This window comes from Lemur catta, chromosome 21 (assembly GCF_020740605.2).
Source record: "Lemur catta isolate mLemCat1 chromosome 21, mLemCat1.pri, whole genome shotgun sequence".
Taxonomy (NCBI): Eukaryota; Metazoa; Chordata; class Mammalia; order Primates; family Lemuridae; genus Lemur; species Lemur catta.
The window spans coordinates 27,764,718-27,775,028 of NC_059148.1; the positions used below are offsets into that span (position 1 = coordinate 27,764,718).

General features: G+C 51.4%; 1 protein-coding gene across 2 annotated transcripts in view; it reads right to left on the reverse strand.

Moving 5' to 3' along the window:
- The window catches only part of PITPNM2 (phosphatidylinositol transfer protein membrane associated 2), a 124,094-nt gene extending 117,741 nt beyond the window's left edge, over window positions 1–6,353 (reverse strand). Inside the window, exon 1 of one of the 2 annotated variants that reach the window (XM_045534931.1) lies at window positions 6,044–6,119. The gene's annotated coding sequence lies outside the window, so the exon portion shown is untranslated. Of the gene's footprint in view, window positions 1–6,043 lie in introns of both variants that reach the window. The other variant, XM_045534938.1, reaches the window with a different exon arrangement.
- Between the last annotated feature and the right edge of the window lie 3,958 nt (window positions 6,354–10,311).

Below are 10,311 nucleotides of genomic sequence, written 5' to 3' on the forward strand. Positions count from 1 at the left end.
GAGGCTGAGGTGGGAGGATCACTTGAGGTCAGAAGTTGGAGATCAGCCTGAGCAACAGCGAGACCCCATCTCTACTAAAAATAGAAAAAAATGAGCCAAGCATGGTGATGTGTGCCTATAGTCCCAGCTACTGGGGAGGCTGAGGCAGGAGGATCACTTGAGCCCAGGAGTTTGAGGTTACAGTGAGCTATGATCACACCACTGCACTCCAGCCTGGGTGACAGAGCGAGACTCTGTCTCAAAAAAAGAGAGAGAGAGACGGCAGGGAATGGACCACCAGCACCCAGTGACGACCCCCCTACCCCACTGTGTGGGGAACAGGGGGACCAGGAGGCTGCAGGGCCCAACTCCAATCCCAGGATGACAACAGAGGGAGAAGGCACACACCTCGCTCCATAGCACAGCATGCGAGTCAGGCCTGGGAGGGTCCCCCAGCTGCCAAAGAGAAAATTCAGCCCTTCCCCAGGAACTATCTCTCAAAGGGCAAATGAAGACCCTGGAGAGAAGAAATAGTGATAATCTGTATGACTGATGTGCCACCTCTTCAGAGGGCACCCCGAGGACAGAACATTTTTGGAAACATTCCACTGAGAGAGCCCAGGAGGGAGAAGGCTGGGATTTGAGGCGTGGGGGCCCCAGGAAGCCCCACATTGGCCTGAAATGCCTCCGTAAGAGGATCAAGCCTCTGGGGGAAGGACTGGCCTGAGCTCCTCTTAGCAAAGACCAAATCTGCTGCAGGGCGGCCACTAGGCAGCTGTCACCCGCTGGTGTGTGAGAGCGCGGGTCCCTCCCACCTGTAGGCTGTGGAGAGAGACGGGTGCCCTTCAGCAGGCGGCGGGCCCTTCTGGAAGAAGCTACAGGTGGGCTGAGCACCTAAGACAGACACACATAAGAAGCTGCCAACAGCCTCACCCTGTCTGCATTCCCTCACTGATGGTGGATTCTGTATTTGTGAATTCACCCACTCACTAGAATTTATTTGTAATCCCCAAATCAATGCTCACGGCGCTTTCGAGGTCATTTTTGAACTTGTGCAGTGTGGCAAAAAATCTGAGTCACCTGATTTTTTGAGTTGCACGTTCCCGGCTGAGGTGGAACAAGGCAACGCTCTGCCTTCTCGTTCCAGCTGTCGTACTATAAACACGCGTCCTTTCCCTGGTCTGTGTAGTGCCACATTTTTCCTACTTTTGTGCTTTTTGTTGGTGATTTCACTGTTTAAAATGCCCTCCTTGGGCGAGAGAAGGTTATGATGTGCAGAAAATACACGTGTTATAGAAGCTTCGTTCAGACACAAGTCACAGTGTCTTTGGCCAGGAGTTCAACGTTAATGAATCAATGATATGTATCAAATAAGGTATCTTTTAACAGAAACATTCATAAAATAAGGTTAGGTAAGAATCGACTGACGAAAATGTTGTGACCAGAGGCTCAAAGGAACCTAACCCTGCATTTTCCCTAGGAGCCACAGTTCGGTGTTTGCTAACTCTGTGTTCGAGGTGGATACAGAACATAACTGCCGCCAATAACAAGACTAACCTATGTCTGTATGACCCATGACACACCTGATGCAGACAGGGCATTCCACCCTGCAGAGTCATCTGCTCCTAGGGCTATAGGTCAGCAAGGCCCCACCCCGCAGGGAGCTTGAGCTATGAGCTTCTGCTCCGAGACTGGAACCAGCTGCTGCTTGCAGAACACTCTGCCTTTTCCCTGCACCCAGGACTCCCACTGATGCCCCTGATCTCCACCTCTGATCTCCCTGACTACCGGGGTCTTCACTTCCGCAACAGGGAAGAGGGAGGGCAGGGGCAAGGGCATGCGAGCTTTGTCAGGGATGGGGAACTTCAGCAGCCAGGAGAGAGCGTGAAACTGATTTTTCCATGCTCTTCCCCCAAGGTTGTCGCTTGGGGTTTTGATTTCTCTGTTACCGGAACCCTGCCTGTTGGTTAATTTCCTTTTTGTCCTCTGGCAAGGGCGGTTGTTAATATGAGTAATTTAAGCAAATGCCAGCCTGCCCTTCCTAACGGAGCTCTTTACATCTTTGGCCAATTAGGAGAGGTCTGTCCTGGTGTTTGGTAGGCTGGGCCTGAGGAAGTCAGTACCCCTCCGCGCATTTTACAAGGATAAAAGGACCACTGTACAGGGCTGCCGCTTTAAAGAAGGAGACTAAACTGGTAATTAGGGTCTTGGGTTCCAGGCTGGCAGAGAGGTCTCGTCGGACAAGTCCCTTCTCTTCTGCCAGCCTCAGCCTCTCCTCCTTTAACGAGGTGCAGGCCCCCAGCCCCAATATTCTTGAACCCTCTATCAAGGCTATAGATGGTTTGAAAAAGGCACCACCAGGTTCCCCACTTTTATCTCTGGACAAATTCTCTCCTTTCCCACTAGAAGACCTGTTCTGGTGGGGCCATTGCCATAACCGCAGATTTTAGACTGAGTCCTGCACACCTTTACATGTGCTGTGGACTATCAAAACTCTCCATTCTTCAAGGCCATTCAAATCCTGTGTCTTTCAGGAAGTCAGCCCTGACTGCCTTACCCAGAAAGGGCGTCTCCCCCTCTGAACTCTGCCTTCAAGTGACTCTTATCACACACACTCTGTGTTACCTGGGGACCCATATCCCTAACTGCACTGTGAGTTGGCTCTTAGGTGCAATGTTACTTACTGCATTCAATTCACTGATCCATACGGTTTTCCAGAAACCTTTTGTGATGACTTACAAAGAATATAGATAGATTTACACGTAAACATACACACACACACACACAAAGATAGACAATAAAGGAAAGTACAAATACATATGCCGACCATGAGGGTGGGTGAATATAGTTGCTAGATGGAATAGCACGTTGTGTGCTGAGCAGCCTGGAAGCCAAGGAGTAGAGGGGAAACTTAATCAGTTGGCAGGAGTGGTACAGAAAGAGCCAGGCAAACCGGGTACAAATCCAGAGAAACGCTGGGCAAATCAGTTGACCTCTTTGTGTCTCAACGTCCTTCTCTGGGAAAACTGGGGAAAGATACCACCTACCCTGCAGGGTGTGTCAGGAGCCCTGGGAATGCACTGCATGGTGCAAAGTATGCAAACAATACGTGTTCTCCTTCCCCAGTTTCCTCTTCAATATCAAAGGAAAAAGCAACCTAGTTTCCCCGGGGACGGCAAATTTTTCATACAAGTCACCGTGAGAAGCCTTTCGCAGGGGGGGCAATGTCTCAGATTACAGTTTTATGGTTTTAGAGCAAACCAGACCAGGATTTGCCCTGGCTCTATTTGATAACATTCCAGGGTGCCTAGCCAGTAAAAGCTTGATAAACATTCACCAAATGACCTACAGAGAAGCTGTGCAAAGACCACTTAACTGCATCCGTGTCTGGAGGCAGGGGGTCCTGTTAGGCAGATTTCAGGGTAGCTGTCTGCAAAGAGATTGATCTCACCTAAGCAAAGCTGACACCTGGCATATAGGCAACCGATAGCTTACTTTGGATTAACCTTGTGGTTATAAACAGCAGCCCCTCCTGCCTATGGCTAAAGACACCAGCGTGATGTCACTACCCTTCCATTAACAAGCACGCAGCCCCTGGCATCTTTTCCAAAAAGAGCAGAGCAGTGATCTTGAAGCACCAGACGTTTCCTCTTCTAATCTCTACAAATAACTGCACATCCTCCATGACTGGCTTCTTTCGAAAACCAAGTTGGAAAGACTTAACCAGATGGGCTGGTCGGGAGAACATCTATCTGCTTGGAATTAAAACAGGCCTCTAGCTCTTTCTCCCTCTCTCCTTCCTAAAAAGAAAAGAAAGAAATGAAAAAAAAAAGAAAGAAAGAAAAACAGGTCTCCAGACATAGAGGAGGGCAATGGGTTCCCTTAGAGAGAATGTACAATCAATGAATTTTGGACGAGAAGGGCTCTCAGGGGTGGTCGTCTAGGGGGACCCCTCTCACTATTTATCCAGACATTTCCTGAGTGCCTGCTGTGCGCGAGGCTCTGGGGATACAGAGACATATGATACCGCAGGGACCATCCAGAAGTGCACCGTCTAGCAGGGAGGAATATGTAAACAGATAGGGGCCAGTCCCTGAGGCAGACAAGTCAGATCAGCGTGGCACAAAGGTGCAGGGGACCAACTCCCCCTGAGAAGGCCAGTGACACCAAGCCTGGCTCCCGATCAACGAAGAGTTGATGAGGCCCCCCGGGCGAGGAAGGACATGGGAGCACCTCGCCTCTGACACCTCTGAGTAGCCTGGGAGGGCTGCAGTTCAAGTATAAGGGATGACATGGTGGGAGAGGAGGTGGGAAAGGTGGGCGGGGCCCAGATCCCAAAGGACCTTGAATACGCAGAAGAATCTTCTTTCAGATTCCATAAGGAGCAACCGAGCCCACGAGAAACCAAGCCTTAGTTACCTTGGCGCAGGTTATGGGGAAAGCCAGACTGAAACCCAGGTCCCCTGACACCCACAATCCACGCATCAGTGGCGGGGGAAGGCCAGCAGAGAGAACGGTCCACTCAACACCGCCACTCAGGGAACCCAGACTCTGTGCCCGGCCATCGTCATGGCAGAGGATGAGCTCCGCTGCTCATTTGGCAAGTCACTGCCTACAAGAAAAACAGCCCTTCCTAACTCACTGTGTTCTCTCTGCAGAGGGAGAGGGCTGGAAACCCATTCCAGTCCCAGAATACAGTCTCTTAACAGAAGAAAAATAATTTAACGGCAACGGTCTGGGAATCAGATAAGCCAGGGTCCCAGAGGCAAGCCTGGGAGGGGGCTTCCACTCTGTGCAGACTGACGGCACAGGGTACTGACCGGGCTGGGGATGAGAGATGACGCAAACTCCACCCTGGAGCTCACCGTGCAGCAAGAGAGATAAGCCGGACACAAAAGTATCTATAAAATAAGGCAGACAGTGATAAGAGTCACACAGAGATAAAGTGCAGCGGGAGTTCAGAGCAGAGAACCGTCTGGGGCTTGGGCAGGAGGCAGATGCAGATGGTGGGGAGCGTTTACTGCCTCCCCCTGAGGTGGGGGGTCTATCCTATCAGCTCTGGAGAGAGCTGGCAGTAGACAAAGATGCTCATATAGGGTCTCCTTTGAAGAACCCAGATTCTGAAGGGGAGGAGGCAGGGAGGCCTGGTGCCTGGAGAACCCCCAGCCCCTCCGTCAGAGGTAGGGAGAGCAGTGTGGGAGGAGGAATCTAGGATTTCCATGTAGGGGCAGCAAGTCAGTCGAAAGGGGACAAAGCTGGAAGATTTGCCTTGACATGACATTTGCGTGGCATGAACTGTGTTTACCTGGAGTATCCACGTGGGATTTCTTGAGGAGAATTAGTGCACACCGGGGAACACTAAAGTTCCCCTCTCCCCAGGCCACCCATCAGCCCTGCCACGGATAAGAGAAGACGCGAGGTGGGTAGAACAGGAAGCTGCCCAGCTCTAAGATGGAGCTGGCAGCCCCCACTACAACAGGAGAGGGACATTTGGGACGCAGATGGGCCACACCCCAACCTTGGGCTCCCCCACCCCAAGCTTGGGCTCCCCGCAGCACCCAGCCACGGCCAGGGCTAGGCTGGCCCCAGAGCTGTGCCCACCACTTCCTACCAGCCCCTTCCCGCACTTCCATCAAGACCGGGGGCGCCCGGGCGGGTCCAGCGCTGCACACACACCTGCCCCTCGACCACTGTGACACACTTGTCACTCACGAAGTGGGGGTCGGGGGTCCTCCACGCGGCCGCGACGGACGGAAATTCGGAAATCAGCATTTGAGGCACGAATCCGGGGCCAGCGACTGACTGAGGCCGGGCTCCGGCCATCCCCTGAGCGGGGGTCCCCACGCACGCCACACCCTCCTACCCGCGACGCCGGGGGGCCGGGCCCGGGTCTCCGCGTTTCCCTCCAACCCGGGCGGCTCGGCGGGCGCGTGGGCCGGGGCCTCTGGGCCCTCCGGGGGCGGCCGCCCGGGTCTCCCGCGCCGGCACTGCGGGGCTGGCCGCGGGCCCGGGGAGGAGCCGCCCGCCCGCCGCACTCCGGGCCCGGGGCGGCCGACACACTCACCCCGCTCGGCGCGGCCGCGGGCTCCGTCCTCTTCGGCCGCGGGCTGGGCCGCCGCCGCCTCGCCTCACGCCGCCTCCCGGGGAGCGCCGGCCCCGCGGCCCCGGCCCGGCCGGCTGCACCCGGCGGCCCCGCGCGCCCCCCGCCGCCTGCTGGCCCCGGGCGAGCGGCCGGGCCCCGGCGGGCATGTCCCGGGCCGTCGGCGGGCGGCGCACGTGCTGGCGCGGGCGGAGGGGGGAACGGGCGGCCGGGCCGGCTGGACAGCTCTACGCCGCCGCGCGGCCGTGCCCCGCGCGCCCCAGCGGCCGCTGCTGCCCGCGCGCGCCGGGCCCGGCTCGCATTCCCTCACTGGCGGCGGCGGCGGCGCCTCCTCAGGCCGCGCGGGGGACGGCGCGGCGGGGGCGCGTCCCTGCCGAGCCCGGCCCGGCCCCGCCGCCTCCGCCGGAAGAAACCGCTCCGGCTCGGGCGGCCCGGCGGGTGCCTCGCCCTCCCCGCGGAGTGCCCGGCGCTGCCGCGCGGCGCCCGCGAGGCCTCGGGCCGGGGCTCGACCGGGGCGGGGAGGGGCGGCCGCCGCGCGGGTCCCGCCGGGACCTCCGGGCTCCCCGGCGCGCCCGGCCCGGTTTGTGGGCACTTGCCAGTCACTCCGGCGGAGCTAAGTGCGCCTGGGGAAAGGGACGAGTAGACTTGCGGTAATTGTGGCTCTTAAATAGCTTCATTTCTCAAAAATTAAGTTTCTTAGGAGTAAAATGACGATTCAAGGGGAACAAACTGCAGTGAGACTTCATAAGCCATTTGGAATATTGCGGCCAAGCCAAAGGCAGGAACTGAAAGCCCAGACTTAATGCCGGAGACTTTATCACGGACCAGGGACTTAGAGAAATAGGCATCACGGAGTTCTGCCCTCCAGACACCAAATATGCTTGGGGCCAAGAGGGAAAGTGCTCGTTGGTCAGCGTTCGCCAGGGTAGTAACGACAGTGGGTACGCAGGAAGCTCTAGTCAGACCTCAAAAAGGAACTGGAGGTTCAGAAATTGCTCCACTTGATGTTTCATCATGATGGGACCCACCAGCTGGAAAGTTAAAAAACAAAAAAGACCAAGAGAGCACCTGGTTAAATTTCAAAGAAAACGTGCAGTGTTTCATTTAGTTTGAGCAAGGATGGACTTGTTTGCAAACACCTGAAGCCATGGAAGTAAACAGGGCACACCTAAAACCTAGCCATGGTCGACCCGTCACTAAATATCCCCTTATATGGTTGAGGAGACATGGGGTGCTTCTCCGGGAAGGACAAGGGCAAGCTAAAATTAAAACGGATAAAGCCAGGGAGGGCAAAACCACAAAAGGCTGTTCATCTCCTCAAGATACTGTCAGAATTGGAGACTGAGTGGGCCAGGAAAACCATCAGTACATGACCTGCCTCACACTGCCTGTCTTTTGGTGACCACAGAGTGAGGCCCTGCAGGCCAGCAGGAACAGAGCACCTGGACGGCGCACCTGGGTATCACCGTGACCCCGTGATGAGTGCACTGTGTCCACCTACCTCCGAGGACTTACAGTAACATATACCTGGGACTCAAAGAACGCCACTAAAAACTGGATCTCACAGCTAGCCAGTATGAATAAATACACTAAAACCACAAGACAGTTCATAGCCACAAATGTTTATTGAGTGCCTGTATGCAAGAAAGAAGATATGGTCTCTGCTCTCATGGAGCTTACGATGTCATCACTCCAGTATCTGACTAGATTAAAAAACAACTGCAACAAGTACTTGTCTTCTGTCCAACCACCAGCAGCACTACATGAAGCAATTTTTCACATTATTGGTTACTGTTACAGTGAAATTGTTAAATGGGAGTAAAATAATCATCTCTGAAATCTGTAGTCATAGTGATGATATGGTATATAATGTCCAGCAAATGCACATTTATGGCTTGATTCCTTGTATCTGAGGGGTGTGTTGAAATAAAGCTCAAATCAGACAGACAAGGCTTAGTAACACAGGTCCTAAGAATACCAGTGTAGTTTATTATCAAACTGCCACAGAGCTCTTGGCAGGGCAGGAAATTATTTCCAGCAAAATTTGTGCAATATGCTAGGTTTAATCAGACCTGTAAATCTCATAACCATACATGATCACTCTTGACAGGTAAATATGATTTACCTTTATGATTCCTAAAAGGCTCTGGGTGTGCATTTTTTAAAGCTTCTTAAAGACTCACAGCACAAATGGCACATTAAAATTTAGTGAAAACTTTTGAGATAGCTACAAATTAAAGTAACAAAAGTGTCTAATTTTACAACATATACAGGTACAGGGTTTAGAATTCTAACAGCATTCAGCAAAGCACCTGGCTTTTCCGGGTTGAAAAGGGAAACACTTTCTGGCTGGTTAGCAAACTCTGAATCATAGTCTCCACGTACATCTAACACACAGTGGCAGGCACTTCCTTCACATGGTTGTTTCTCAGGCCATCACCCTGCAATGTCTACTCATTGAACATTTGAAGGAGCAATTATTTTGATTACACTAGCATTAACTTTTGGGAAAATAGCCTGTATCTCAACCCCCAAATCACCAATTTTATTGAGATCAAAGTGTCCTCTGAATTTATGCTCAATAGGTTGTCAATTTTATTTTTAGTCATTAAGAAAAAAATCCAAGAGGGACGCTCATTTAAACTCCAAGAAAGCTCATGTTTTTTGCAATGGGTGGAAAGAACATCTTAGACCACCTAACAGAAATGTCAACCCAAGGCAGTTTTTAAGTCAATTGCTTGGGACACAATCTACTTTTCTATTTTAAAAAATATGCTACCTCAAAAGCCTACTTAACTCACAATGAATCTGCAATGTACTATTTATTGAGCACTTACTTAGCACCAGGCACTTTACATAATCTCCCTTAATGAAAGTTTTCTTACCCTTTCATCTTTTTACAGGATATGACCCAGGTCTGACTGGCTCCAAGTCCCTCCTGCATTCCCTGCCCAGCTGTGCACATAGCCCTAGTGCTGCCTGTGCTGTAGCTACATCTGCTGTTGCTTCAGTTGGAAATGTCCTTTTCCACACCTCAGGAGTTGCTCCTGCAAACAGAGGCTTTGAGAGGGAATGGAGGGGGGCAGATCTGGGCATTAGGAGAAAGTTCACTCTATTTGTATTTAAAAAGGCACTTCCCAGAAGTGGAAGATTCACTTAGGTTTTTGCACTAACTGCAGCACAGCTGCAGCCAACAATAAAAATAGTTTACCTCCCTGGGATAATAGTTGCTATTTAAGATTTCCACCTTTCCTACTTTTAGGTTGAGTTGTGTTTCAGCTGATTGTTTGTAAGATAAGCATTACCAAAAGGAAAGACAGCTGAAAGAGTTTCCCTTGGTTTCTCTCTTCACAGCTATGCAGAAAAAATTTAAAAAATTTTTAAAATGACTGATAGTTCCAATCTATTACACACTTCAAATATCAAAGCATATGCTTACTAAGAGAAAGGCGCAGAAGATGTTTTGATGGAGCTTAACACCTTTTTTTTTGGAATAAGCCAATACAGGCTACTAAGAAGATAACTCATTGGCAAGATAAAACTATCATCTCTTCTGAAATGGCAATTTCTTTATTCTTAAGAATGTAGTAGACTAGAACGTAGCACAATAATAGGGAACAAGGAAACATCCTAACCATTTTCAGGTTAGTTTTTAATGTCATATCTAGGAACATATTAATAAAGAAAGGAATGTCACCAGTGTCTTGACACCAGCTGTACTAGAGCTCGATTAAAATGAATTTTTTAAGTTTTTTTTAAAGGCTAAAAAAAATGTCAAGAATAGCAAGGCGCTGTGGTTTGTGCCGTAATCCCAGCACTTTGGGAAGCTGAGGTGGGAGGATTGCTTGAGGCCAGGAGTTCGAGACCAGCCTGGGCAACATAGCAAAGATCCTGTTTCTACAAAAATAAAAAAATTAGCTGGCGTGGTGGTGCACGCCTGTAGTCTTAGCTACTCAGGGGCCTGAGGCAGGAGGATCGCTTGAGCCCAGGAATTGGAGGCTGCAGTGAACTGTGATCACATCACTGCACTCCAGCCTGGGCTATAGAGCTAGACCCTGCCTCCAAAAAAAAAAAAAAAAAAAATCAAGAATAAAGGCACTTGATTCTGTTGGTAAATAATTTTTATTAGCTTGAAATCTTCAACTAAGAAGTTGGGAGCAGAGGTTCAACGGGCACTGTCAGGCAGGTCCCTTCTTTGCTGAAGAGGGGAGAAGGGCCCGTGGGCCCCAGGC